Source organism: Corvus kubaryi, unplaced genomic scaffold (assembly GCF_017639235.1).
Source record: "Corvus kubaryi isolate FWS band 111438036 unplaced genomic scaffold, C.kubaryi_AGA036_p1.0 split3-73, whole genome shotgun sequence".
Taxonomy (NCBI): domain Eukaryota; kingdom Metazoa; phylum Chordata; class Aves; order Passeriformes; family Corvidae; genus Corvus; species Corvus kubaryi.
In genome coordinates this window covers 23,100,582-23,127,813 of record NW_024582091.1, presented here as the reverse complement: position 1 = coordinate 23,127,813, position 27,232 = coordinate 23,100,582, and the positions used below count along the sequence as shown (strand labels likewise).

Sequence of the window (27,232 nt, the reverse complement as noted above, 5' to 3'; positions counted from 1 at the left end):
CACAAAATCCAAGTCTAATCAGCTTTTAAACCAGCTTTTAAATGTATAATTAAATTTATATTTCAGTAATTTTCTGAATCTAGACTATGTTTTAGTTGGGAAACCCTGTGAGATTGCCAAGCTAAAAATATATCTAAGGGACTCAGAGCTGATGTGGAAACAGTACCGCTGCAAGGAACACAGAGCACTCTATAGAAGGTTCTATAGAGGTCTGTAGAGTTCGTAGAGGGAAGTCCAGAGCAGGGTTTTCAACAAAAATGTGCACATGCAGCTGCAATCTGAGTTGTATCACTGAATGCCAAGAGGCTAAAGCCAGAGCATGGGTTTTACAAGAAAAGCCATTTGTGTGCAGGATCAACGTTAAATGAATTATTTACTTCTTCTGAGGAAGAAACAGAATAATAATGGAATCATTGATACAATCTTGGGAAAGGCTTTATTTTGTTTTGTTCTCTTTTTCTGCAATAGCTCATAAGTATCTTCAAGATGTATAATTTCCAGAAAAACAATTGAAAGGAGACTAAAGAAGAAAGAGGAAAGAATTGTTCTTGTCATAGCAGTAAAAGCAATGTTGTGGTGTATCCACCACAAAGAGCAATATTATAAAGCTCAATTCCGAAATATGGGGTTTTTTTTGTTTTTTTTTGTTTTTTTTTTTGGTAAATGAGAAAAACCCAATAGCCTTATTAAATGCTTTACACTGAGTTTCAAAGAACTTTACAAATTAACCTGCTATTAAGTTAATTCTTGTATTCAGTATTGACTGGGAATAAGAACCCTCTAGAAAAAGAAGTAAGGGGACAGAACCAAAGAGAAGACATTATACTGCAGAATCTTGTGGTGTAAGGCAGAAATTAATGTAACTTATTTTTGGTGGTGGCAGCATACATGGTTTACAGTAAAACAAAAGGTGGAGCTGGGCTGTTTATTCTATCACATATAGTTCAGTCTGTTTTATTCAGGCTCTCTGATATGGGTTAGTTTTTCTAATTCCTCTCTTAGGTTTTGATCCTCACAAACAGATGAGGGAGTAGAGGCAGTATAGGAGGACATAAATGTGTGAAGATACTAGGTCTCCCTTTTTTTTGTAGACGCATCCACTAGGAATATCTCGAATCTTTCAATCATTTTTATTATTTTCCTTTTTCCTTTTCTTTTTTTTTTTTTTTTTTCCCCCGCTGTCTACCCCCACTGTCTACCAGCTGCAAACTGTGGGAGTGAAACATTTCCATTACTTCCTAGCTTGAGTGCCTTGGCCCACCTCTTGTTAGACCTGACCGTGTGTATGAGGTTGTGGAAGTGTCAAAACACAGTATTTGTTCTTATCCCAGTCATTCCCATGAGAAGAAAGAAGAAGCAAATAAAAATGCACAGAAAAAGTGACCTGGGTGATTCTCAGTACTGTCCAGGGAGCAGCAGTAGTTCCTTTGGTGCTATGGAGAAGGAGAGCAGTCTGATAAATGGAAAAGGTCATTACAGAGTCAGTTACCATGATGCCTTACAGTCCAGCTGGCTTCTATCCCCCTGCTGCTGACAAGTGAGAAAGTTTGTGTGGGACCTTCTTGAGGGTTGCCTTGTATATCGTCTCTTCTGTTCCAGGCTTGCTTTCCATTTATTTCTCTTATCTGATGAAACAGATGGGTACAATTACCTACAAGCAAAACAAAATTAATGATGAATAGCCATTAAGGAAAAAAAACCAAACAACAGCAAAATATGAAGAAAAAAATGTACCCCCCCAAATCCTATACTAAGATAAATATTTTTAATGCTTTGATATAACTGCTGCAGTTAGCTGACCTCTTAAAATTAAGAAGAAACATGTTCCATGTCTTAAAAAACATAAACCAAATACAGCTATAAATGTATGAGTACATTGTTACAATGGGTTATGCAATATTTAATGTTTTTCAAAAAATGAGGAAGAGAGACATTTTCCTTACATGCTTCACATTATCTTAAAACAAAAAGACAATTCAAAAATTAAAGAAGTCTCTCCTCTTCCAAAAATGATGTCATGACTACATGACTGGAATATAAATTTATACTATGCAGATAAAAGATGGAGTGGATAGGGATCTCAAGCTAGGATTTATACAATCAAGACCAAATGTAATTTTTTTTTGATTACACTAATTCCTTGCTAATAATGCTGCAGTCTTCTACGATTTTTCTTTCCCTTTTATGCCAATTAACTTTTAAATATAACAGAAAATTAAAAGATGGAAATATGCCATTAATAAAAATACTAATTTGGAAAATAAAAATAGTATTTAAATAGTGACTGTCAGCATCCTCCTGGTATGCTTTACGATGAGCATTGTTTGCCGGTTGGAGCTGGTGATCCACCTACTCTATTCAGCTCTGGTGAGACACATCTGCTGTGCTGGGTCAGGCTCTGGGCTCCTCACTACAAGTAAGATGTAGACTTACTGGACTGAGTCCAGTGATGGGCCATAAAGATAATTAAGGAATTGGAGGATGTCTTATGTAAGGAGAGGCTGAGAAAGCTGGGCTTCCTCAGCCAAGAGGTGGCTTGTGGGGGAGCTGTGTATTGTGTATAAATACTTTTATACTCAAAAGCAGTTGTTTGTCTAGCTCAAAGTAATATTCATACAAATATTCTGTACAGCATCTTAGTATTCATATGTTCTACTGCATTGTCTGTTATTTTAAAAATTTTAAAGTGCTAAAAAATTGGAATTAAGTGGGATTCTAAAATATATCTCCTGTGAATGGCTCAGCAATCACAGAAGTCCTCTCCAGAAACTCAAGAAATTCAGGGCAAGTCCTTCGGTGTGTTTCATACTACCCTGAGATCAGTAGGATGAGCTGGTTCTTATTCCACTCTTAAAATTAAGATACGTACAAATTTGTTTCTGGTTTTGGAGTATTTGTTTGTTTACTTTTTGGTTTTGCTATTTAAATTTTTTTTAATAAGTTTTTTTCATCTTCCTGGGAGAATTGGTTTCTTTCTTTGTTTAGCTGTTGTTATTTTAGTTTGTTTTTGTTAGCTGTTGCCTCTGGAATACAAATTTGGAACAGACGAAGTAAGTTTAACTTAAGTGTAGCAAAGATTTTTAGATGTAGCTTTCTTCTGTCCTCTTAGGAATAGTCTGGCATCCAGTTCTTCATCTGGCAAAGAGCAAATATGAAATAGTGTGTCAGCCCTGTGAAGGTGCATGAGACACAACTATTTCACTAGAATAAAACAGAATGCTAATATCCATTATACTTTTTTAGCATTTAAGACTACAATCATGTTTGTCTTTAGACCTTATATTTTGAAAATATTTTTCTTTAAGCTCTTCTGTGTCATTTTGAATGTTTTATGTAGTATATAGGTATAGTGGCTTTCAAAAGATACAGAAGTAAGGTGTACACTCAAGTCAAAGGTCAGAACTCTCATACAGCAAAAGATTAAGTAATTAATTATGAAAGCTAGCACATCAAGCTGACATCAGACACTTTAAAACAGGACCTTATTTCATTATGCTGTGTTGTGCTTACTTATTTTATGCTGGAACTGTTGGACCCCTTAATTTAGCTGACATAACACACATAAATACTGAAGCATAAACATTTTATCATATAAACTTCTGGTATGAGACCTGTATAAATATAGAACTGAATAAGGGACTGAGTAGCCTGGCTTAATCTCCCCCCTCCCTAGCCTTTGCACTGCTTTTGCACAGAAGACAGGGAGCAGAGCTCTGATACACAGTCTGTCTTCTGGGCTGTACCTGTGGCTCCCAGTAACACAACACCTCTTTGCTGTGCTGGTGGGAAAACTGCAGCTGGTCCTGTAACAAGGTTGATGCACCAGGTTCAAAGCTTTCCATAGATAGGAAATGAGCTCATTGCTAATGGAGGAAAAAAAATTAGAAAAATGGTCTGAAGGAGACTTCTAGGAGGAGGGCTTTCTTGTCAAAGTTTGGGCATGGAAGGGGTGATCCTGTGGAAGGTAAAGCACTTTTGAAGCAGCTTTCATAAATTTAATTTTCAGCCTATGTCTAGATCAGCCCTAAATCTCTAATGAAGGAAAATCAAAAATAGCATTCTATGAGCTCAGTCACAGCTGTTGTAAAGTTGTTTTTAGGTTCTCAAAGTTACAGAGACAAAACTGAGTCAAAGAAAGTTTCGATTGACAAAGAAGAGAAATGAGGTTTGTTAATGTTCCTAAGGCAAGCCATTGTGATAAATGAACAGTTTCTTTCCCTTATGCTGAATAACATTACATTTGTTGGTATTTTTCCTACATATACATTTTCTACTCATGTATTCAAAATGCTTCAGTGTTTTACAGGAATTAATGACAGTTTTTAGACGGTCAGGACATTATTTGAAAAAAATAGTCAATGAGATGAAAATGAGCTGCCCCTACTGTCAGCTTCTGTGCTGTGTGTGGCCCCAGAGTGCAGAATGCAGCAAGCCAACACTGATCCTGAGTTGGGCATCAGCACAGCTCCTGCAGATTTATACAGCACCATCAACTCCTTCAGGAACCACACTGGGGTTTTGAACCAGCCATGGTAACACCTGATTATGTTGTATGCAGCATCCTACAGAGAACATCAGTCTGCTCTTTCATTGCGTTAAACCCTGGTCACAGCTTAGTGGCTGGGACTGGTTTCCAGACCACTGTTTTCTTTACACAATTTTGGTCTATCTCCTGGCCACCTTTCTATGCTCTTCTTAGGACACCAAACCTCTTTGCAAGGTACCATGGAGTCACAGCAGTTCCTTCCCATGGCAGGAGTAGCTCATTGCTGTTGTGTACAGAGTCAAACAGGGTCACTTTTGAACATGATCTGTTTGAATAGCAATTACACTTAGATGTGGAATAGCTTTTTTTAGTAAAAGCTGCCAACAGCTGAAACAGTAGATTGGTTTTTAAGTGTTTATTTTTCTCAATACCTGGAAGCTTGGACAGTTTATGCTCATGCTTTGCAACTTTTAGTAAGATTTTTTGGTATCTCCAAAAGAATTATATCAACTAAATTTTAGAGGAGACAGTAAAGTTTCCCAGTGTCTTTTTTATTTTGATTTCATGAAAATACTGGAAAAGTTACATGAATATCAAACCAAAATTTTTTTTAGAGCCTAAAAATATTACGTATTTCATCAAGCTTACTTTTATGTGGCAGTATCGAAAACTTTGTTGATTTTAAATACTGCATTGTCCTAGAGGCAAAGGAAAAAAGGTTTTATTTCCTAGAGGAAAATAAAAATGTGACTGTGCAAATTTGGCCATAAAAGTTTCCAAATAAATAAAATATTAAATTCAGTGATTTGATATGATGGCAATAAAGTTTAGGGATTTTTCTAAATTTTAGCAGTGAATGCAATCTTTCTTTCACTCCAGGAACGCTGTAAAAGCAGGTCCCATCACAGGCTACTTTGCTGACAAATTACACTTATGACAAGAAATTCCTTATACAAAAGGTGCTTACTAACCAAAGGAGTGATTTAAGAAAAAGTAGGTTTTCCTCTTTGTACTCAAACCCATGATTTTGACACCTAAGGCAATCCTTTCACTCCCATAGTGACACTGAGACACAGTGAGAAACAGACTTAGGGATGAACCCCTCATTCCCAATATCCAATAGCTTGGTCACCCCAAAACCTAAACCAAGGCACCTCCCTGACGGGGCACTATATGGGTATTGAATGTATTCTCCTTACATTGTAGTAGAGAGGCTTCAGTTTTGGGTGGCAGCTGCAGGGCTGAAATCTCAATGGCCAAGTTTCTCCCTGAACCTGCCTTCCACTGTCAAGCTTGACCTCTCTACTTGTGTGAAAACTGTGCTCTTCAGTAAGGTTTTTATCTACAGCTCACACCTCGGGCATCACAGGAAAAGAGACAAGCTGTGGGCAATGTGACTTAATTCAAATATAACCATATTTAAGCAATTGCCATGTCATGGGGAGTAAAGGACAGCAGCCTTGAATCAATCAGTGAAGTCTTTTTGAGCAGACATCAAAAGAAGGATTAAACATTTTCTCTCTGTTGATATGATATGATCGTGGATCCTTAAGAGACTTCTGCTGAATTTATGTTCACATATGGCTCACTAATGGATTTGATTTCTCCTCTAGGGAAATACCTGCATTGGATTTCAGGGGAAAAAACCCCAAAATTTCCCAAGAAATCAACCTGTCAATCAGCAATTGCCTCCAGTGTGTGTCTTCTTTCTCCTGGGTAATGTAAGAATTGTGGGGTGCTTTTCTCTCAGGGTCCTTTACTGCAGGCAATTCAGGCTAATCCAAGTATAATTCAGTGTGTGCTTTTCTAATAATAATTCCTACTGGATAGCTGGATGCATGTAGAATGTCTAATTGCCATTTTTTTCCCCAATTTAGCTAAACATATGATTAGGCATAACTGCTAACTGTAACAAGCTGATTACTAAACTCAGGCAAACCAAGAAAAGAAAACCTTATTATTTCATTCCATACTTCAAAATCAGTAAATTTCTTTTTTCTGTCTATCAGTGGCTGAGACACAAGTTTAAGTCATCATGATCAAGCTTTGGCCCTATTCTGTAAATAGCAAAAAGTGTAGTACACTTGAACTTTTTTTTTCTTTTGGCCTGCTGACTCTCTTCTGTCATTTGCAAATTTAATGAGTGTCTAATGAAGATACAGACTTGGAGTCCAATCTATGAGGAGCCCAGAAGGAAATTTAAACTTCAGCAAGCACTAGGATCTGAGGGGAGATAGCAATACTTTCAAGACCTGTTTGTAGTGGTAAAACTGATGTTTCTGGTCTGTCTCTGTCACCAAGAAACTTTGCTCCCTAAATGCAAATACTCTTTAGCTACTGCAAATTTACTGGTAAGTCTGAACACCTGTTTTACCAGAAGTTTTTTCCATGCAGTGGTAAATATGTGCCTCTAACAAGACCTCAGGTTGGGTTATGCTTCTTGAAGACACTGTTTACTTTCAAGTCAATAGGAGCAGTGATTCTAAAGCACATTAAAATGCCACAATGATTCTTCATTACCAGCTATCCTCACCATTAGCACATTGTTATTATATTTTGTATATGCCTGTATCCACTCATATATCTGCCAAACCTGACACGTCAGCATTCCACCTTTAATTTTTATGAATGAATTGAGGGATAGTCTAGTAGGAGAATAAGAGCAAGTGTGGACAAAAGTAGATTCTCTCACACTTCCAAACCCTGCTGGGTAGTTTTTTTGTTTGTTTGTTTAGGTTTTTGTTTGTTTTTCTTCTTTTATGTACTTTTAATACATAGAATTTCTTGAATTGTGTTCCTGAAAATTAACTGAAAAAATTTTAGTGACAAAAATAAGTGCATTCTCCTGATTCATTTGAGTTTTTTAGAGCCGAACACTCTAAAAGTATTTTTTGTTGGTTTTCTTTCAATTGCATTGATTTGGGAGTTCTTTAAAAATATTCAACAAAAAAATGCTCTTAATCAGGGGAACAATGAAGTGACATTTCACTAGGCAATCATGCTTCATAGTCAACAATCAATCCAGAATATTTTGCTTACCAGATATCGATGATAGGTATAAATAACTAGGTGGGATGATAAATTATATATAAGAAAGCCACTGCTTTGTTTCTCATGCGAAAGATTCTCTAAAACATTCTAATCCTCTATGACCCTGTTCAGCTCCAATGCCATCTTCACCTCTAGATTTAGCATTCTTGCTGCACTGTCAGATGTCGTGCACATTTAGAAGGGTGTTCCACTAGGATTGTTTTATCACAGACTACCTTCTACAGTCCTCTCTGTTGTGAAACCCCTTAAGTCCCACACAGTTCTCCCCACACACTGCACTGCTTGAGGAGGTTTTATTGTCAGTCAGATCCCTTTCTGTCTACTTTCTGCTGCCAAGCAATAATGATGAAAATTGCATTTCAGATGTCACCTTCTCTTTTTTTCCTTTCTGGGAGAACTGTAAAATATAGTATTAAAATCTGTAAATGCCTGAAACTGTTCTTTATCTGTGTTTTTTCAGTGCTCTGTCTTCTGCAGAAACACCTGTTTCTATATATGGGTCAATTTTTCAGCATTTCCAGACAAATTAAATGACCATAAATATTGAACTGGAAAAGCATTTGGTCTCACGTTTTCTTTTCTAAATCTAGTTTTAATTTTGGCAAATTGTAACATTGTTTACATTCAGGTGTTTCCACGTTACTTCCAAGGCATGACAACAGAGTCACCTCTTGTATTTGCCTTTGAAAGGAATGTGTGCTATAGAGGTGGCTTGGTCTTATATTGACCATTTTTGCATTCACACATTTTAACATTACCTACTCCTTTTAAGTCTTACAAGCAATTTTCTGCCTCTCCTCTTTTACTACTCTCATGTTCATTGATGCAATTAGAAAGAACTAATTCCCTTATCTTTGGAATCCAGAATTGCAGAGGGAAGTGGAAGTGATTGAATGCCAGGAACAGAAAGAAAAGGCAAATCACCTGTGCTGAACACAGAGGTTCTACGGTTACCCCCCAAAAATAGTCTTTCTCAAGCTCCACTTTCAGTCAATCATTGAAAGTCTGCACTAGATTTTATCGAAGGTAAGGAGCAATAGGTAATATTTTCAGTGGAAAGAGGTCCTGTGAGAAGTATGAAGTGATGCAATTTATAGTGTAGTTGTGGTGAAATTACCTATGTAATTTTAATCTAAAGCAGAGTTATTTCTGAAAAAAAAATGAGAACACAATATATTAGTAGTAAGAATGGCTAAGTTTTTTTAGAGCATGTTTAATTAAAAAAAAATAATTGAAGAGCTATGCAAATGTAGAGGACTTATTACAGTGATACTGCATCATATGTCACTAAACTTCTGAAATCAGGATTTTCATTAAAGTTGTTTACACTATTATTTTTAGTGGTTTATAATTCATTAGTACAAATTCAATGCAAGTTAAATTGTAACATACAACTTTCTAATCCACAGAAAATATTTCTAGTAGACTGCTTTTATCAAGTTACAGGACCCATACCAATTTCTTATATGGACACTGATGCTGCTTGCTCTTGTTCTTTCTTTGGGACATAATATTTTTATATTAAGAAAAAAAAAAGAACAAAAAAAGGACAAAGAAATGCCTTCTAAAAACATTACCTCTATTTTCTCTCTTAGCTGATGTAGTAGAATAACTGTCCCTTGAGTGTTCTAGAAGACATTCTAAATCCCTCTAATCTAAAATTGAAATTTGAAATTTGTTGTTATTTTAGGCAAACTGAAACAATAAAAAGAAAAAAAAAGGAAAAACCTCCAAACCCCCAACCAAGTACCCAGACCCAAGAACAGAAGCAAACTTTGTAAGCAGCAATTAGTTAAATTTCTCTTTTAAGTTATTGTATCCTCCAAATGAATCCACTGCACTTCTTGCAAAACTTATACAGGCAGGTGCAAGAAATGCAATCTCCATTGCCCTGATCTGGCAATTCATTGAAGGGCTCTACTGCTCCCATCTAGCCTACATGCTTGAATTTTATTGGTATGGAAACCAGGAGCTGCAGAGATGGAATGAAAGTCTGGACCACCACCGGTCCTTCAGACTGGGTTGCAAGCACATTGCTGTTGTGAGAGTGCCTGGACCAGACAACATGGATGTGCTCCTGGATACAGTATGATAGATGTCACTTGCAATGTGGAGGTTTTATTGGGTACACGAAAAAAGCCCATCCAACTGCTGTGAATAATTAGGATTAAATTGTTAAATTGTTGTGAATAAAATATATCTGCATATCGGTGCCATTCACCCTCTTAAAGAAGAAATCACTTATATGACATCAGGAAGAGCTATTTGGTTCACTCTGCATGTCTATTACTAGAATGTCATTCAAAGCAGATGCATTTTGCATTGTAATCTGGGAGTAATTAGGCTCAGTAATGAATACAGAACAGTGTAACAGCTTTCTCTCATGGGCCCCATCAGCCATGGTGTTTCCTCTCAGCACAGCTGCCGTGAACGCCAACAGAAAGGAATAATTCTTGTGATGTATCAGTCAAGCGTTTTCATTGCTATGAAGTCTCAAAGTAAATAACACATAGTCTGCATTGGATTTAAACTCCAAGACAGGATTTATGCCAAGCATTTTTTTTAAATACAAAACTTTAAAAATCATGCTGCAATTCATCACTTCTTGTTGCAATGAGCTACGTGTTTATGTTTCTCAGGAACAGGAGTTCACAGAAGCAATGGAATTTAAAAGGGCAATTGTAAATGGCCTCATGGAAAGAAAAATGGTTTTAGGAAGAAGTAAAAATGATGAGTATGCATACTCTTAGCAGTGTAAAACTGCTAAGCTAACAGTAAAACTTGTTATCACAGCTCTGGTTTATGACAACATGACTGATGCAGCAAGAATAACATTAGGTTTCATCTTTGTACATTTTACAGAGATTATGGTGTTAATGGCTATCAAAACACAGCTTTCCTCTCCTATAATGTAGTTTAAAAATGTGTCATAAAAGACACACAAAGAACATAGGGATGTTTGTGACATGGTGGGAATACTGTATGCGCTATTTCATAATTATTTAGGAATAATTCAAGCAGGAAAAGCTGCATGTAAGTAGAAGTGGAGAGGGTGCTCTGGTTATAGGTGCTCTAAGATTACCTGAGGGACTTCACAGAGTCAGTCTTTTATAGGTGTGATGGTAAATAATGGTAAATCATTGCAAATCTGAGTCTCTTGTCTTCAAAAGAATTTTGGCTCAAAATATTTATTACTTGCCAGTGAGTATTCTAAGAACATCCACATTTTTTAGCAGTGAGAATAAAGCTGTAATACACAAATGATGGTCTCGATGGTCTCAGAAGCATGCAAGCTAAATCCTTTTAGAAATATAACTTCTGCATTAGTTGCTGGCATAATAAGAAGGCCTGGCCTGTTGTAATGATTGCAATTCTTTAGTTGGGGTTGGACCAAAAAAAAAAAAAAAAAAGAAAAACCACTAACTGCACTCTTTCTTAAACAAGAATTTAGTAGAAATTTCCTTTTTATTCTGATATTCAGCTTGAATGTGTAACCTTGTGACTCTACAGAATATAATTTCAGGAAATAAAGACAAAACCTGTTTATTGCACAAAATTTTAAACAGGGATATCAAGTAACACACTGAAATCAAGGTGAAAATATCTTTTCTACATGTCCTTGAACTACTGTAGCATTTCAGTTTCTTTTGGTTTCCAGCTTTTATTTGTGGGGGGTTTTTTGTTTGGTTTTTGTTTGTTTTTGGTTTTTTTTAAAATTTAATATTAAATGTGAATTTCTCCCCTGCTGCATCAGTTTCTTCTTCATTCTTAGTTTGACTCCTCCTTTTTCTCTGCTGCCTGTTTAAATTTAAGTGGGAGTCATGCTATAATAGATCTCACACTGAAGTGATTCCCCACACCATTTTGACTAAGTGATAGTGACAAGAATTATCTAGTGCCAATAACTTTTATTCTTATTTACCTTATGACTGTTTCTTCAGCCAAGCAGCGTGAAGGAGCCTTCATGCAATAGAGAATGAGGCACAATGAACTGTTTTAAAATTGAATTCCAACACATTTCAGAGTACCTTGGTCAGTCTGCTCTCGATGCTTGTCATTTAGCACAAATCCCTGTCATATCCTTTCCCCTTCTTAGTGCCTCTTATGGTTAATTTTAATTAAAGGTTGCACTTTGTATAATAATTGAAATGTTTTATTTATGGACCAAGGAACACTGCAAAGCTGAGTTCAACATGTCCCAGTGTAAAACCCTTCCAGTCTGAAAACTATTCTGTCACAGTACAGAAATGTAAATGCAACTTTTACTAGACTCAAGCTTAGCCATTGCAGTTCATTGTTTCTTAGTAGCAAAAGAGGTTTGAAGAAACTGCTTCATTTTTAGGTTGGTTTTATAATATACAGATATTTCTTAAATTTCAAAGTCAAGTCTGTTTTTGTTAATCTATCCTAGATATCTTTTTCTGTTTTTCTTCATTACTGTTAGTGTCCAGTAAATCAGGTATGATTGTAGAGGTCTTCTTGCATGGTAAAGCTGAAATGACTGGATGGATGCCCATTGAAGTGTGCAAACATGCATGTGAATTCCATCCTATTGGTGTATGCAATGCAAGGAATATTGGTACTGAGGAGGATTTTATCCCTGGTTTGCTAGTGGTCTGTTGAAAGGCTTAGGGGCATCTATTTCACCACTCATGTTTCCTTTTCTCAAAAGCAGAGCTAGTGCTGATATCTCCTTCCTAGAGCACTCTGGTATCTGCTGAGGAAAAGTACTGTAGAAATGTATGCTATTAGTAATATCAAAGGTACAAAGTAAAACAAAAAGTCCAGTTTTTTCTGGGCCTGCCTGACATGACAGAAAACTTAAGGAGGCTGTCCTAAGAAAAGATCTGCCTTATAGAAAATGGAAAGATTGTATAAATGAGAAGAAAAAGAAAGCCCATAAAACATGATAACTTGAAGACAGAGTCTGATGACTAGAACAAAATTTGAGGAGTGGTTTGCAATGTTCAAGTTGTAAGAAGTTGTTTGCTTCTTCACCAGATACAGGAAGTCAAACAGAAAATTTGATGACCAGGGTGTAGGAGGGTACTCAGGGATGAAGAAGACACAGCAGATTTTTTTTATTAGTCTATTGTGTAAGTCTTTGATAATTTTCACTTCCCCATTATTCTTTGCAGCAGAGGGATTGGAGGAGTTAGAGAAATTTGTTGTGAATATGCGGGAGGAATTAGACCAAACAAAAGTTAGATAAGTCTCCAGAACTGGGTGACATTTGGAAGAAATCTTCAGAGTAACTCAGATGTGAAACTGCGAAGCATATGGCAAAGCCTTGTAAACTGTAGTTGTAAACAGTGCAGTGCAATTTTTACTGTTCTAGAAGAGTAACTCCCATTACAAAAAAAAGTCTGAGAACCACAGAGGAAAACCTGGTAACCACAGACCAGAAAGTCTGATTTCCACCCTGGAAAGTAAACATATCTAAAAGATAAGATTATTGAGCACACAGAAAAGCACAGGATGTTGGGAAAGACTCATATAGATTCAGTAAATTAAAATCCTGACTCACACACTTGGTGGAGCACTGTGAGACTGTCTGACTGAGCCAGGGTACTTATTATTCTTTTTTTATTACGAAAAAAAAGAGGTAGGTTTCCTCTCTTTAACTCCCAAAAGATCATTCCAAATAAATTCTATTCTTCTCCATGGTTCAGGACATCTGTAGGATGCTGGTATAATTCCTTTTTCTTTCCCTCCAAAGGATAAGAAACTTTGAATCTGAGCCTCCTGGTGTTTTGCAAGCCATTCCAGCTGCCTTGCAGATGGCCGTAGCTGGACAGATGATTTGCAGGGACATTACTGTTTCAACAGGTTTTGGGACATTGCCATGGCTGCCTGGTACCGGGTGTCTTGCTTGTATGCTTAGTTAAACTGAGACTTGGGTTTGTTGAGAAGGATTTAGGTCTTCACATTGGACAGATTTTTTACTGCCTTCCTCTGTGGCCTAGGTTGTAGTTTACTTTGTAGGCTACCTCTAGTGAGTAAATTCCCTATTCTTCTGTAAGCCTTCAGCACATGTACACTCTCACACATGCAGAAACACACATGTGCACATACAAAGAAACACACAGAGTCTCTCATTTTCTTGTATCCTGTCTTGGGTAACTTTTTGTCTGGACAAAAGGGCCTTGAGAAATCAGGTGCTGAGAGCAGGAGGAGAAGAACATGGGAGACTGGAGCAGGCAGGAAGAGCAGGCAGGAAAAGTAGGCAGTGCACTGACAGCTTGAATGACGTCTCCCTGAGATAATTCTCAGAATGTTCTCTTGTGAGAATTCCCATTCTTCTACAGACTGTGCTTTAGTTTCTAGGAAGTTTTTTAAACTTTTGTCCTCCACCTTCTACTCCTCACACTACATACCGTGCAATACTGCTGTTACTTTCCCACATGGTGGCAGGTGTGTTATAAAAATCAGGTGGATTTTTTTTTGCTTGGCTTCGTCTTTGTCATACACATAGTATTTCTTCTCAAGGTTGCAATTTGTCAGGTTAACGTTTGGTAATGTTTCTGATCTTAGAAAACCCATTGCATTGATTAAATGGTTTTCTGCAATATGAGATGTACTATTCACTTAAATCATCCTCAACATAAAGGAATGGAAGATGGCAAATGAGAAAATACTTGGGGTTCTCTGGATGAATGAAAGTATGAAGCACTTCGCATATGCTTGTGGAGTTAACCTCAGCTGGCAGGTAAGGCCCCAAAGAATCTTTGTTTGCTCCACCCCCATGGAATGGGGTGGGGAATTCAAGGGGAACAGTGACAAAACTCAAGGATTGAGCTAAATACAAAGTGTAGAGGGGAAAAAAAAGAAAAGAAAAAACAATTAGTACAAACTTAACTTACCACCAGTCAACCAGTGCCCAGCCAGTCTCTAAGCACTAGCTACTTGGGAAAATATTTGTCTGATTTTGTTGCTGAGCATGATGTTTTATGATGTGGAATACCTCTTTTCTCAGAAGAAGAGAGATATTGAGTCGTCTGCTCTGCCAGCATCCTCTCCCAGTCTCTTGCCGATCCCTAATCTACATGTGAGAGAAGAGTGAGAAACGGAGTCTTGGCATCATGCAAACAACGTTCAGCAGTGGCTAAAACATTATTGTGTTATCAACATTTTTTTAAGAATGGAATAGAATGGAATAGAATATTGCAGTGGGAAGGAACCCAGAACAATCATGTAGTGCAACTGTCAATTCTTTGGTCACAGATCTGAAACACAGAAACATATGGGTTGCTATGAAGAAAATTAACTCATCCCAGCAAGATCCAGTACAATATGAATAGAGTTTCAAGAGATGAAGAGTTTTTAAAATGGCTGAGGGAGAATTTAATAGAGGAGCATGCAGAAATGCAACAGGGTACAATTATTCCCCTTTTCTCACAACAGTCCACTGGAGCATCAGATGAAATGGTCAGGCTGCAGGTATAAATCAAAGGAAAGGAAGAGCTTTTACACACAGCATGCAGGAAAAGTCTGGAACTCATCACCAGCACTCCTGTGGAGGCTCTCTCTGTAAATGGGTTTGAAAAACTCTTAGGCAAATTTATGGAAGAAAATCAATCAAGGGCTATAAAACAGGATGCAGATGCAGCTTTTAGCTGAAAAAAAAAAAAAATAAAGAATCCCCAAATGGCAGACTGCTGTGAACCACAGAAATAGGGAGAGAAAGTAGCAGTATCTGCTTTTGCTATTCCTGAGCTCTCTCAGCATACATTGCGTACAGGCCCATTTCAGATGTGGGATACAGGTTACATGGACCTCTGCTCAGATGAATTGCTTCCGTCTCTGCTCTTACATTTATGTTCTTAGCACTGGACTGAAGTTCATTCCATGTTATAGTTTTCCAGTGACAAACTTTGAGTAGAAGGGGCAATGGAAGATAGAAACCAGGGTTTCCTGACAAAGACGATTTAAAATGTTCCCTATCTACTCCATTTATTTGTGTTAGGTGTTCAAAAATATTTTATCATCCAGCAGGTGATTTCCATTCAGAAACATCCCTGTTGATCTGTGTCTTAAATTCTTGTTTGAACCATTTGCATGGTTTCTTTGCCCTCCAAGTTCAGTGGTCTAATTTTTTCCACAGAAGGCGTTCACAGTTTTGTCAAAACTTTCATTCCTTATCTGGAGTCTATGATGTTCCTTGACGACTTTCACCCCTCCTGTTTGGCAGGTTAACCTGATGTGGCAGGACATCCCCTCTCTCTCATGGCTGGGGCATTTGGAAGAGATAACTCAGGCCACATTAATAGCACAGTGAAGGGTCAGACAGCCCAGCAAGGAGTCAGCCCCCAGGCATGTGGGAGTCTAAAACTCCAGCCCCAGTACACATCTTGGTATGAGAGCAGATGTGGAAAGAAATAAAAGAAAATAAACATCAGTGACCGAAAGACATGGTGCTTATGTCTATAAAAGTCCACACAAATTAACGCAAAGGCAAAAGTCTCTTACACATTCCTCAGGAATGTGTGAGAAAATTTCTCCCTGGAGCTTGGACACAACTCCAGGTTACTTTCCTGGGAATTGAGAGGGAGGATTTTTCGATGTGTACTCCATCAAGATTGGATGGTGAGAAACCATTGAATCCTAAATGATACTATTTCTTAGATAGCTGTAAATTTAATGGTACCTTTAACCCTGCGTGTATAATACCAGTATGCCTTTTGTCTTATCCCTGTGTAATAATAGTCTAAGTCTTATGTCTCTTAGTTTTGTGTCTTAATAAAGGATTCAATTTATAATAGACCGAATCAGCCATTATTAAAGAACTTGCAGATAAGAGTGGGTCTTAGGGTAAGTAAAGATACTGCCTGCTACCTGAGGCCTGGGCAAAAGGCAAGAGCTGATTTAAACATACATCATTCATTCATAACACCTGATCAGACAAGGAAAGGTGATTCTGGTTAAAGATGCTCTGAAATAGCTGATTCTACTTAGAGAAGGTTAGAAAATACTCAATTTCATTCTGCTGCTTTCATTTTAGACAGGTTAACCAATATCTAAAGTAGAAGTAGCAGGTATCTTATCTGAAAATAAATTGTTTTTCCTTAAATCCAAACCTTAGTGCTTTGGTGTTACTTTCCCTGATACTTCAGTCTGAGTTAGTGGGAATAGCCTCATCAAATTCTGTTTTGGAACTGTAAAACTTGCAGTACTGGTCTATTCTGTGAGGGTGGTGTGTGGGCTTCAGTGAGGGCTTTTAGACAATTGTTTCTAATACAGGTAATACATCCAAATAAAACACCTCTTACTTGGCAGCTTGTTTTCATTAGGATGTTCGAAACACAAGGACTGAAATGAGGCCCATCTTAAAAAGACTTTGACCATAATGATGTAGGATTATCAGCAAGGCATTTTATACATATGTCTTCAACTGTCATATTTTCTAATTTATATAGGGTTAATAATATCATATTGAATTAAATTAAAATTCTATTAAAAATCCATTATTTTTTAACCAAGAAATAGTTGAATCTGAATTTAAGATCAAATTGAAATATCTAACAATGTGTTTAAGTCAGATTTTCTATTTTTGAATATGTGCAATATAGTAGTAGTGGCATTTAGGTTCAGGGCTTTGCACCAGTAACAAATGCAGCGCTAAAGCATTTTAGGTATAAATATTTTGTTCAGAGAAGGAACCTATATAAGTCCAAATATTTATCCACAAACTGAGTCAATAACCCTATCATCTAAGTATTTGTGTATAAATGCAAATATGAGAAAGGTGCAGATGGTACCTTTCAATTGCTGCTTTCAGATATGTTTCTTCACTTAAAATTGGGATCCATAGTAACTCCAGAAGTAGAATTGTCTTTTAGAATAATGACACTGAAGACATAATATCTAAAACAAGCAGAGAGGGGTGGTAAAAACTATATCCTGCTTGATTTTGTAGCATTATCCTTAAAACAACTGACCCCAACTGCACATCTGGGTCCCAGTGATTTTCTCCTCTGCTGCGAAACAATGGCTTTTGGGCTAGGCCAAATATGTTGAATTGGGTGCTGTTTTGACATGACATATTACTGTCATGTTAGCAAATGTGGTTTTAGAGGAAAGACTGAGCTGTTTCTGCACATACCTGTGCTCTGTGCACTATGCATTGCCTGGGGAAAGCGAGGGTCCAGAGCAGCAAACATCTCTTCTACAGACTATCTTCAATAAATGGTTTGAAAACCAGGACATACAGATTCCTCTGCAGTAAATTTTAGGAAAAGGCTCATCTTTGATTCTTAGATGTGTTGCTGAACCACTGTGCAACAGAGAACTGAAGGTAAGAAAAATGAGGAAGGGGGAAAACAGAATGCATTTGTGTGAGGTAGAGGCTGGGGCTCATAGTCAAGCATGCAGTCTTTGTCTCTCATGGCTTTTTCCTGAATGTCAATTGAAATGAAGTGAAACTGGAAAAGATACCTCAATCTGTTTTAGGAAATGGACTCTGATCTCTGTCGTCTTTACCAGGGGACAGGCATTCTCTGAGGACCTGGAGTGCAGGGGGTTTCCCATGAGGTTTAGTGAAACAGGGAGTGACAGCCAGGACCAGTCCCACCGTCCCAGCCAGGAGCTGGGGAGCTGAAATGGGGTAGTAGGCTTTAGGCTTCTGGGGGAGTACTGGAGGGTTTGGGCAGGGACAGTGAGGCCCATTGGCACTCCCAGGGCCAGCCTCTTTCCCAGGAAAGCACTCACTTATATTGCTTTGCTCTCGTTCTTTCTATTTCCTTAATGAATCTTTCTTTCCTTATAATCCTGTGACAACATGAAAGATAAGAAGTGATTCAATACAAAACTTGTAACAGCCTATTGTAAAAGGACATCAAACCACAGGAAAATTAACAAGTTTTCTGTCAGGTGAGAATCTATTTTTATTTCCTAAAATGGCAGCAAATGCTCAGGATGATTCACTTCTTTTCTTGTCTCTGTTGAACAAACAACATTACACAGGCTGTTGCATCACTCGGAGGTTTTGGTGTCCAGGACATCATAGGTATCAAGTAAAGTGGAACTCAAGGTTGTAGTGTGATAAATTAGCACAGGGTTAACTATATTGCAGATAACTTGTGCTTTTTGATTATGTACTATGACATTTTTTGGATGTGACAAATTTTTGAACTTGTGCTTTTCTAGAAGGTGACTGCTAAAGAGTTTCTTGTGGCACTTTAGAAAAGATATCTGATGATTACTAATTCATTTGGCACAGCTCTCGAATAATGTAAATCATTATATTCTTCTGTGGCATTAATGGATATAATCTCTTTCAAAAATCCCACAAAATCCTGTCTCTTGTCTCAGTATAGTCAAGTATATCTGCTTTAGTGTATCTAGATTTGGCAGTGCTCCAGTTTCTTTGATGTATTTAGTTAGAAAGAGACTTGATAAGTAGGTACCAGTGTTTAGGGATGAGTGAAGCCAGTTTAATACAGATATTTTGAGATTCAAGACTTTGTCTTTTTTCTAATGTCCCTTCCCTCTTCTGCTTACCCTGAAATGTAATTAGATTGAGGTTTATTTGACTTGGAAATAAAATCTTCATATCTAAACTTAAAAGACAACATAGCAACACTTTGCTGGTTTTGTGGGGAAAAAAACCCAAAAAAACAAGAGAAAAAAACCCCAACAAACAGAACCCAAAGCTTTTAGCTTTTCTCTCACGGTAACAGAAAGAAACAGATTTTGCATTTACAAGTTTTTGCCAACTATGAGATCTTATCCAGTAACAGAGAACGAGTGACTAGTTTCAATGATGGTTTAGAAGACACACTTTCCACGTGTCTTACAATATTTGAAGTAGTGGCATTTCACTGTTTTTAATTTCTATGAAATTTTTTCATGGGCAGAAGTCCTCTTTGGGTTATACAGTAGCATATCTCTTTTCATACTGAGGTATTTCGTTATTAGGGTCACAAAACTGAGCAGTGACCACTTGATGTAAATTGTTTCTGCTCATACAATGTCATGACCAGGCTGATGGATCATAAAAAACTGAAGACATAGGTAAGAGAAATAGAACTCCATTTTGCTGTTCTTTTCTCTGCTCAGGTCGGAAGGCAACTGTGCCCCGAAACACGTCATGCAGCTTTACTGCTATACTCCTTATTATGGTACAGCACTAAATATGTTTACGTTTTTCTGAAAAGTGTGTATTTAATAAACAATGTGTCTTAGTGAATCAGAGGGAAGTGAACCTTAAAAATTTCTGAGGGCTGGATCAACTGTGCCTGTATCATTACAGTCAGAGGTTTGTTATTTTTATCTTAAAATCCTCCAGTGATGGAGACTACTCAAACTACTAAATAATCTACTCCAGTGCTTTGTTATGAATAGAGAAATTCAGCTCGAATTATACATTTGTGGTTTTAAACTTTTCCTGTATTTAATACAATTAGCTAGTTAAGCATGCCCAAACATTGTTCTTATGTTTCTTTATGTGGGATTTTGGATTTTTTTTTTAATAATTCAACTTCCAGTGTTACAACTCCTATTGAAATACAGATGGATATGTAAGGGCCATACATTTATTCAAACTTATTGCCTTCTTCCATCTAGTTGAAATGCCTTACTTTTTTCCTTCTTTCATCAATTATGCTTAGGGACTCAGAACTGGTTGAATTAAATTTTGAAACCATATTTCATCACCTCTAGAAACCCAGTGATATCTTGGAGGGTATCATGCAGTCTATGCCTTACAGAAATAGTAAAGAAATACTGTGTTTCTCAGGAAAATGTTTTTTGAGCATTAGAAATATGATTTGCATACATACTGGAGTTCTCACCATTGAATTCTAAACCTCGAAATTTCTGCTGAGAAAAGGTGGTTAATGACCCTCACTTTACACTTTTGTCTACCTTAACTTCCTTGTCCCATTTTATCCCATACCTCTGGCTTCTTTAAAGAGAATGTTTTTATATGGCAAGACTGATTTTTAAGGCTGCTTTTCATTGTTTATGTGTTGTTAAAAATCAGCATGTGAAATAGCTTTGCAGCCTAAGGCCAGAGAGAGGCAGCAGGAAACAGAGATGCAGGAGTTCAGCTTTGTTTTTCTCCTACATGGCTATTGGCAGTCCCTCCATATGCTGGGATTCAGTCTCCCCCAAACCAATGCCTGAAGCCTTCACAATGTGTTGCTGCAGTAGAGCAGCAAGCATTCAAGGGTTTATCTCTAAAAGATTTGATCACTCACTGTTTATGAAGCAGCACAGGTTGTGCCGATAATGAAAGACCTCTTCTTCCTTCCCCCTCGCAATTAGCAGGTCTTGTCTGTCTCACGTTCCTTATGAAAAAGTTTTATGTCAATATTGACAAGATGAGAAAAGGAAAATGAATTGACTTTGCACAGCTTCAGCCTCATCCTGTGAAAAATTCTGTGGGAGCCATTCTGTCATCTTCTCTAACACTACCCTAAAAATGCATAATACCTTAGATGTTGAAGATTACACACATGACACTGTCTTTAACATCTGTTTTGTGTTACTCTAGAGTGTGTTCAGGATGTTATGACTCACCTAACAAGAAAGTAAAAAAGCCCCAAAACCCCAACCCCTTTCCCATGAGAAAGAATGAAAAGAACACTCAACTTTTCAACTTCCCTTCCGAGCGAGGAATTTGTTTATCAGAGTTAGCATTGTGAAGAAGAAGCAAATGCTAGAAATCCCAGAATTTCAAAGAGGCTTTGTTTTGTGATGAAGGAACTGAATCTCATGAATCAGAGGTGTGACGGCCCATACAAAGTAGTTAACCTTCCTGGGTTTCCTATTTGCTAAAAGAGATTATAATACTTCTACTTACCTTTCCTCTGTTTTGCCAAGATCAATTCCAGATGTTTCAAGAGGTGCTTCTTTAAGGCAATGGGTGTGTATAAAACCCAGCCAAAGTCAAAATGAAAAAAAGATGAGAATACTTTTAATCCCAGTCTAAACTGGGTATTTGCTTTTTATCAGTCATATTTAATGGGAAAGTGAATTTCAAGGAAATGGATGCCTACATTATTATCTTTAGTAGTTAAAAAGTGTAGACATAGAACACAGCAGTTAAGAATGAAAACAAGGATCAGTAAAATGTAATAACAATTTATAAAAGAGCACCATAAAGTCAATTTAGTATTTCGTAGAGATTCAAGTAACTGATTACAGAGTTATTCTGATGTGCTACTGTTCGTCTAGCACAAACTGTGGTGAGTCACACTGTGAATCATTTGCAGGTGGTATTTTATTACAGGTGCCAACAAACAAAGTTTTTGGTATCAAGTGAAAAGATTGAAAAACACTTTTTCTATAACAGAATGCAATTTTGCAACCCACTGTCAGTGACACCATTAGGCGCCTAATATTTTAGAGACTCACATTTGATAGACAAATTGTGTTAAGGTTTATTAACCTTTGCATTGATGTAGTGCACTTCATCTTCAAGTGGCAAACCAACCTATTTACTTCCTATTCTTTTATTTCACTCCTTCTCTTCTCCCAGTTATGAGTCACATATATCTGGTATCAAATGAAAAAAATGGCATGCTAAGAAATAATCAAAATAAAAACTTAAAGGACGTGGCCAGCATTTACAGTTGTTTTTTTTCCCTCCATTAATTCTCCAGAATTTTGAGTTATCTTCATGCCTACAGTTTACCCATCTGTGAGAACACCTTCTGGGTTTGTAATCCCAGTTTGATATTTTTAGCACAACAGTGAAACTGAAATAAAGATCCAAATCTGATAATTGCATTAAACTCAAGGAAAATGGATGCCACATGCAAGTTCCTATGGGCTTTGTGGGAGACGGGGATTTTTCCAGAAAATGTATCCTTTTAAGGAGCAATGTCTGAGGAGAAGCACACACAGAGCAGTGCTCATCAGCAAAGATAAATATCAGGGCTCTTCACTTGGGTGTCATGTCTAGGGTTGCACAGGCAGTGGAATGCAATTAAATCTACTTCCTCTGCAGACTTAAAAAGCCTTCCGGTAGGCTTTTTGATATGGCACCTGGTTTTGAAAATGATCAGTATGTGCCACTTACTTGAAGACATCTCCACCCAGAACAGAGCTTAGACCAGCATGCATTTAAGTCGTTAAGTGAGAGGCCTCATCAAGAAGACAGTTAGAACAATGGATGCTTGAATTGTTCCAGGGCATGGCGAGGTTATAAGCAACTTTCAGTGGGTAAATGTCAAAACACACAAGTAAATAGAAAACTAACTAGTTTTGAGGGGTTGCCTAATAAACATGATATTGTTACCTTAAATACTCAAGGACTTTTTAAAAATGGGTATCTTCCCATAATAGTTTCACAGACTCATTTGACAGTAAGAACACTTTTGTGTCAGACTTTTTCTCCTCAGAGTCTGACACCTAACTATTGAAAATTTGAGTAAGAATATGTTTTCCAAAGCCTTCCACATGTACCACAATGCTGTAGAACACATCTGAAAGTATTGCACTTACACAGGTCTCCAAAAATGCTTGTTCTGCTAATAAGATTAGCTGAAATAAGATTAGTTTGTCAGGATGCCAGAATTTTTCTCATTATGAAATATTACTGCACCCTTTACTATTTTTTCAGCAAAATTCATTTAAGTTAGCAAATATCTTTTGAAAGACTTGTGTATGTCTCATCTGTAGTGGTGGCTTATTAAATTAGCTTGCTGTTCACTGTGTTCGAACAAGAAAGCATCATATCAATTTCATTACTGCAAATACAAATTCTTGTTTTTACGAGATCAGCTTTTTCAACTCCCAGCATGGCTGGTAGAGATATATGTGTCTCAGTCTGAAATGCAGAACTTCATAAAAATGGCCTCACATGTTCTAGAAGAAAAGATAAATTTGTAAGAACTAAACCAGAATCAGATTTTATCTAATTGCTGGAAAGTGATTGACTATATAGACGCCTCTTATTGGACATTACTAAGTGTTAGTTATATAGTAATGCTATATTTATTTAGTTGCTTGCAACTAATTTTAATGATTATTTTAAAAAATCAAACCCATATGGCCTATATATAGTTGTCCTGCAAAATGTAACTGACATTCTGAAGGTGATTATTTTTTAAACTCTCTGTATTGGGAAAACACCAGGAGTACCTTTCATTAGGGAACATAAAAGTAAACAATTTTGAAATATGGCATTTTGACATGCCAATTGTTGTACAGAATCTCGTTGAAAGTTGCTAAAAATAATGTTAGTTCTTTAGCATATACATAGCTAGTGACTGTGTTAGATCCTTGCTTATATTTTATGAAATGCACAACTGTGGTGTTTTATAAGGAGAAAACACTTTAAAAGCACATATTTGCATTTGTGTGAGTGAACAGAAGGAAACAGAAGAAAATTCCCTCCTGACAATGATAATTTGTCTCTAAATGAGGAGGATTTGATCCATAACATTCATCACTGTAATTACAACCAGAACAAAATTGTTCAGATATAAACATAGCTTATTTTCTGATTTTGTGAGAATTTTAAGCAAGTCGATTTTATTCTACTATGTTGCACACATTTGATATTTCCTTGTATTAAATATTAATATTTACAAATGCTTACTAGTGCAAAATAAAAATATTAATTAGAAATTCTTTTAAATAATAAACCATAATAGACATTGTTGCCATATCTCTGGTGTCTTTTCCACCATTTTTAAATGAATGAGAACTAATTTTGACTTGCAATTTATATATTTTGGAGTAAAATTGTAACAGCTCTTATGAAGGCTCTGTTATCATTGATAATAAGAATTGCACTTGGAGGCAAACATTACTTTCTTGACCCACATTTATGTGGGCGTTGCCTGACATCCTCATTTTATATGTGTATTACTTATGTAATAATGAATAAAAAAAATAAGTGAGTATGGCTTTGGTTTATGTTTTATTTTTTTAGAAGAAACATAGGACAAGATTGATATCATCTAATTTAACTGGTCCCATCAGACCTCTTAGTCTTTTTTTCAAATCTGGAAGGAAAAAAATAATGACATTGCTATTTATTTCACCTATTTTGAGCATGTATTCCATTCTATTTTAGGGTAGATTCGATGTGCCTCTTTCAAAGTGATCACAGCATTAAACCTGACAGAATTCAAGAAGCATTTGGACAATACTCTCAGGCACAAGGTGTGATTCTTGGGGCTGTGCTATGCAGGGCGAGGAGCTGGACTTTGATGATCCTTGTGGGTCCCTTCCAACTCATGAGATTCTATGATCTTTGAAATGGATTTGAGGTACCTATCTTTCAAATGAATGCTTTATATTAATGTGCCTAATTTGACGTAGATATAATTCCTTCATAATATTCACCAGGTCTGGATTTTCAGAGGTAAATTGGGATCACCTTTGACATATATCTTACATACCATATATTTTTACAGAAAGGAAGTGAATAGCATATTTGCTCCCTTCTGATTTTGTTTTTGTGCACTCTTAAACATAGGAAAATTATTCTCATCAAAAAGTCAATAATTCAGATCACCTGAATTTGCATAAGGAAAAAATATTGGGGTTTTTTTCCTGGTATTTATACTAAATGAGCCAAGTTTTGCTCTGACTTATAATGGTCTAAAGCCATTATAGACACAGTGAATTCATTAATTATAATTAATAATTTTTCTATTTCCATAGGATAAGTCATATATAATAGAAAAAGGAAGAAAACCCTCTTTCTCATTACCAGTGAATTTTTTTCAAACTAGTCGAATCATAATAAGTAGCATGGTCCTTTTTTTTTTTTTTGATCTGAGTAGTCTACATTGGTTCCAAAAATAGAAGTTATTATTATCTCACACCTCAGATTGAAACGTTAACCACAAAACTGGTTTTATATGTTAACATTCCTTCTGGCAAGGCAGACTGAAGATTAAAATTCTTCTCTAACAAAATTCTTGTAATTTCAATTATTCAAGTATTATCTGAGATGGACAACTATAGTGATTTATTGTGGAAAAATTAAGAGGCCTATTACTTGCCATGGAAAGTACAGACATACCGTTAGTTTGACATAAACCACATAAAGATACTAAATGTGACTCTAATTAGTTTTATTCACCACTCGAGCCTCTGCAGTTGGATTCCTTTGATGTCATCCTGCTTCTAACATGAGTAATGGGACTGGTTAGTGAACAATATTTCATACTGCCACATTCCAGTAGAAGTGGTTTCCACTAGTATGCAGTGTTCCAGTGGATGCACTTTGATAAAATGGTAAAAACGAGAAGCTCATATCTATCTCATTTCTTGACATAGAAAATACTGCAGATTGGTGATACATCAGTATGTACAAAATTACCCTTTGCTAATACAATGAACCTGTTTATTATAGCAGACTATGCTCACTTAATCACTGTTGTGAAATAAATCATATTTGTTATGTACTTACATAATGCTACTCAGCAAAAAAGGTACATTGTATAATTCAAAATATCGTTAATTAAACTAGTTAAAACCAAATTTCCAACTTGTTAAAAAAAAACCCAAAAAACCTCAAAAAGCTAGAAACAGAGAGAAAGGGTCTGCACCTTACTGTAAAAGTTCTGACTCCTTAAGTATAAGCTATTTGTTGATGCAGGAATAATCTACATGCTTGCTCCTAAACTAGAATCTTAACTTTGGTAAGTTCCCTGGACCAAGGATATGTAAAAGCTTGCTGTAGGTTGACCTTGGCTGGTATCTATCTGGCTCTCAGACACCCACCCACCTGCTGTCTCACTCCCTTTCCTAAGCTGGACAAGGGAAGAAAACATAATGGAACAGCTCATGACTGAGATAAAGACAAAGATATCAATTACTAATTATTGTTACAAGCAAAACAGGCTTGGCTTGGGGAAAATTAATTTAATCTTTCGTCAATTTATTGAAAAGTGAAAAACAAAGACAAAACAATGCTTTTCCTCACAGTCCCTCTTTTTCCTAGGTACAATTTCAGTCCTCTATTCCTGACTCCTCTAACCACTCCACCCCTACCAAGCAGAACAGGAGGATGGAGAGTGAGAAGTTGAGCTGTCTGCCACTCCCTCATCCTCACAGCTTTTTCCTGTTCCTCACACTTTTCCCCTGCTCTATCGTGGGTCCACTGTATGGGTTACAGTCCTTCCAGATAAACCTGCTCTGTCTTGGGCTCTTCTCTGCATGCTGCAGTTCCATCATATTTACCTGCTGTGCTGTGGTCTTTTCCATGGGCTACATGGAAATACCTGCTTCAGGTCCTGGAGCATCTTCTTTCCAACTTCTCTGAGCTTGGTGTCCACAGTATTATTTTCCTCACTGCTACGCATCCTTTTTTCCTTCTTAAATATGTTTTCCCCAAGGCACCACCAGGCTGAAGGGTCCAGCAGTGTCCTGTGGTGGGTGTGTGGGAGCTGGCATTGTTTGACACAGGACAGCCCCTGTTTTTTCCTTACAGAGGCCATCCCTGCAGCCCATCAGCTCCAGCACCTGGACATGGCCACCCCCCAAAAATACCTTTGACTAAAAGACTCCTAATTAGCCTGATGTTAAAACTTCTGAATGAGGAAGTAAGTAAGTAAATAAAATATGTTTATACTCTTTGTCTCTTCTCACAAAGAAGATGTTAACTGTATTTCACATTGTTTAGGACTTTGTGTGTGGCCTGCTGAATGAAAAAGACAATGGGAAGTGCTGTATTAAATTTGGTTATGACTGAAATTGGCCATCTGGATCAACCTTTACCAGATATGA

At 36.9% G+C, this 27,232-nt stretch overlaps 1 long non-coding RNA gene across 2 annotated transcripts; it reads right to left on the bottom strand.

Moving 5' to 3' along the window:
• Positions 1-417: 417 nt before the first annotated feature.
• On the bottom strand, positions 418-27,028 carry LOC121659258. 2 transcript variants are annotated; one of them, XR_006014234.1, is made up of 3 exons: positions 26,687-27,028; positions 9,115-9,192; positions 418-1,651 (listed from the first exon to the last, which is right to left on the bottom strand). It is a non-coding gene; the product is annotated as an uncharacterized LOC121659258 (long non-coding RNA). The 2 variants fall into 2 exon arrangements; XR_006014235.1 differs by lacking the exon at positions 9,115-9,192.
• Positions 27,029-27,232: the final 204 nt, after the last annotated feature.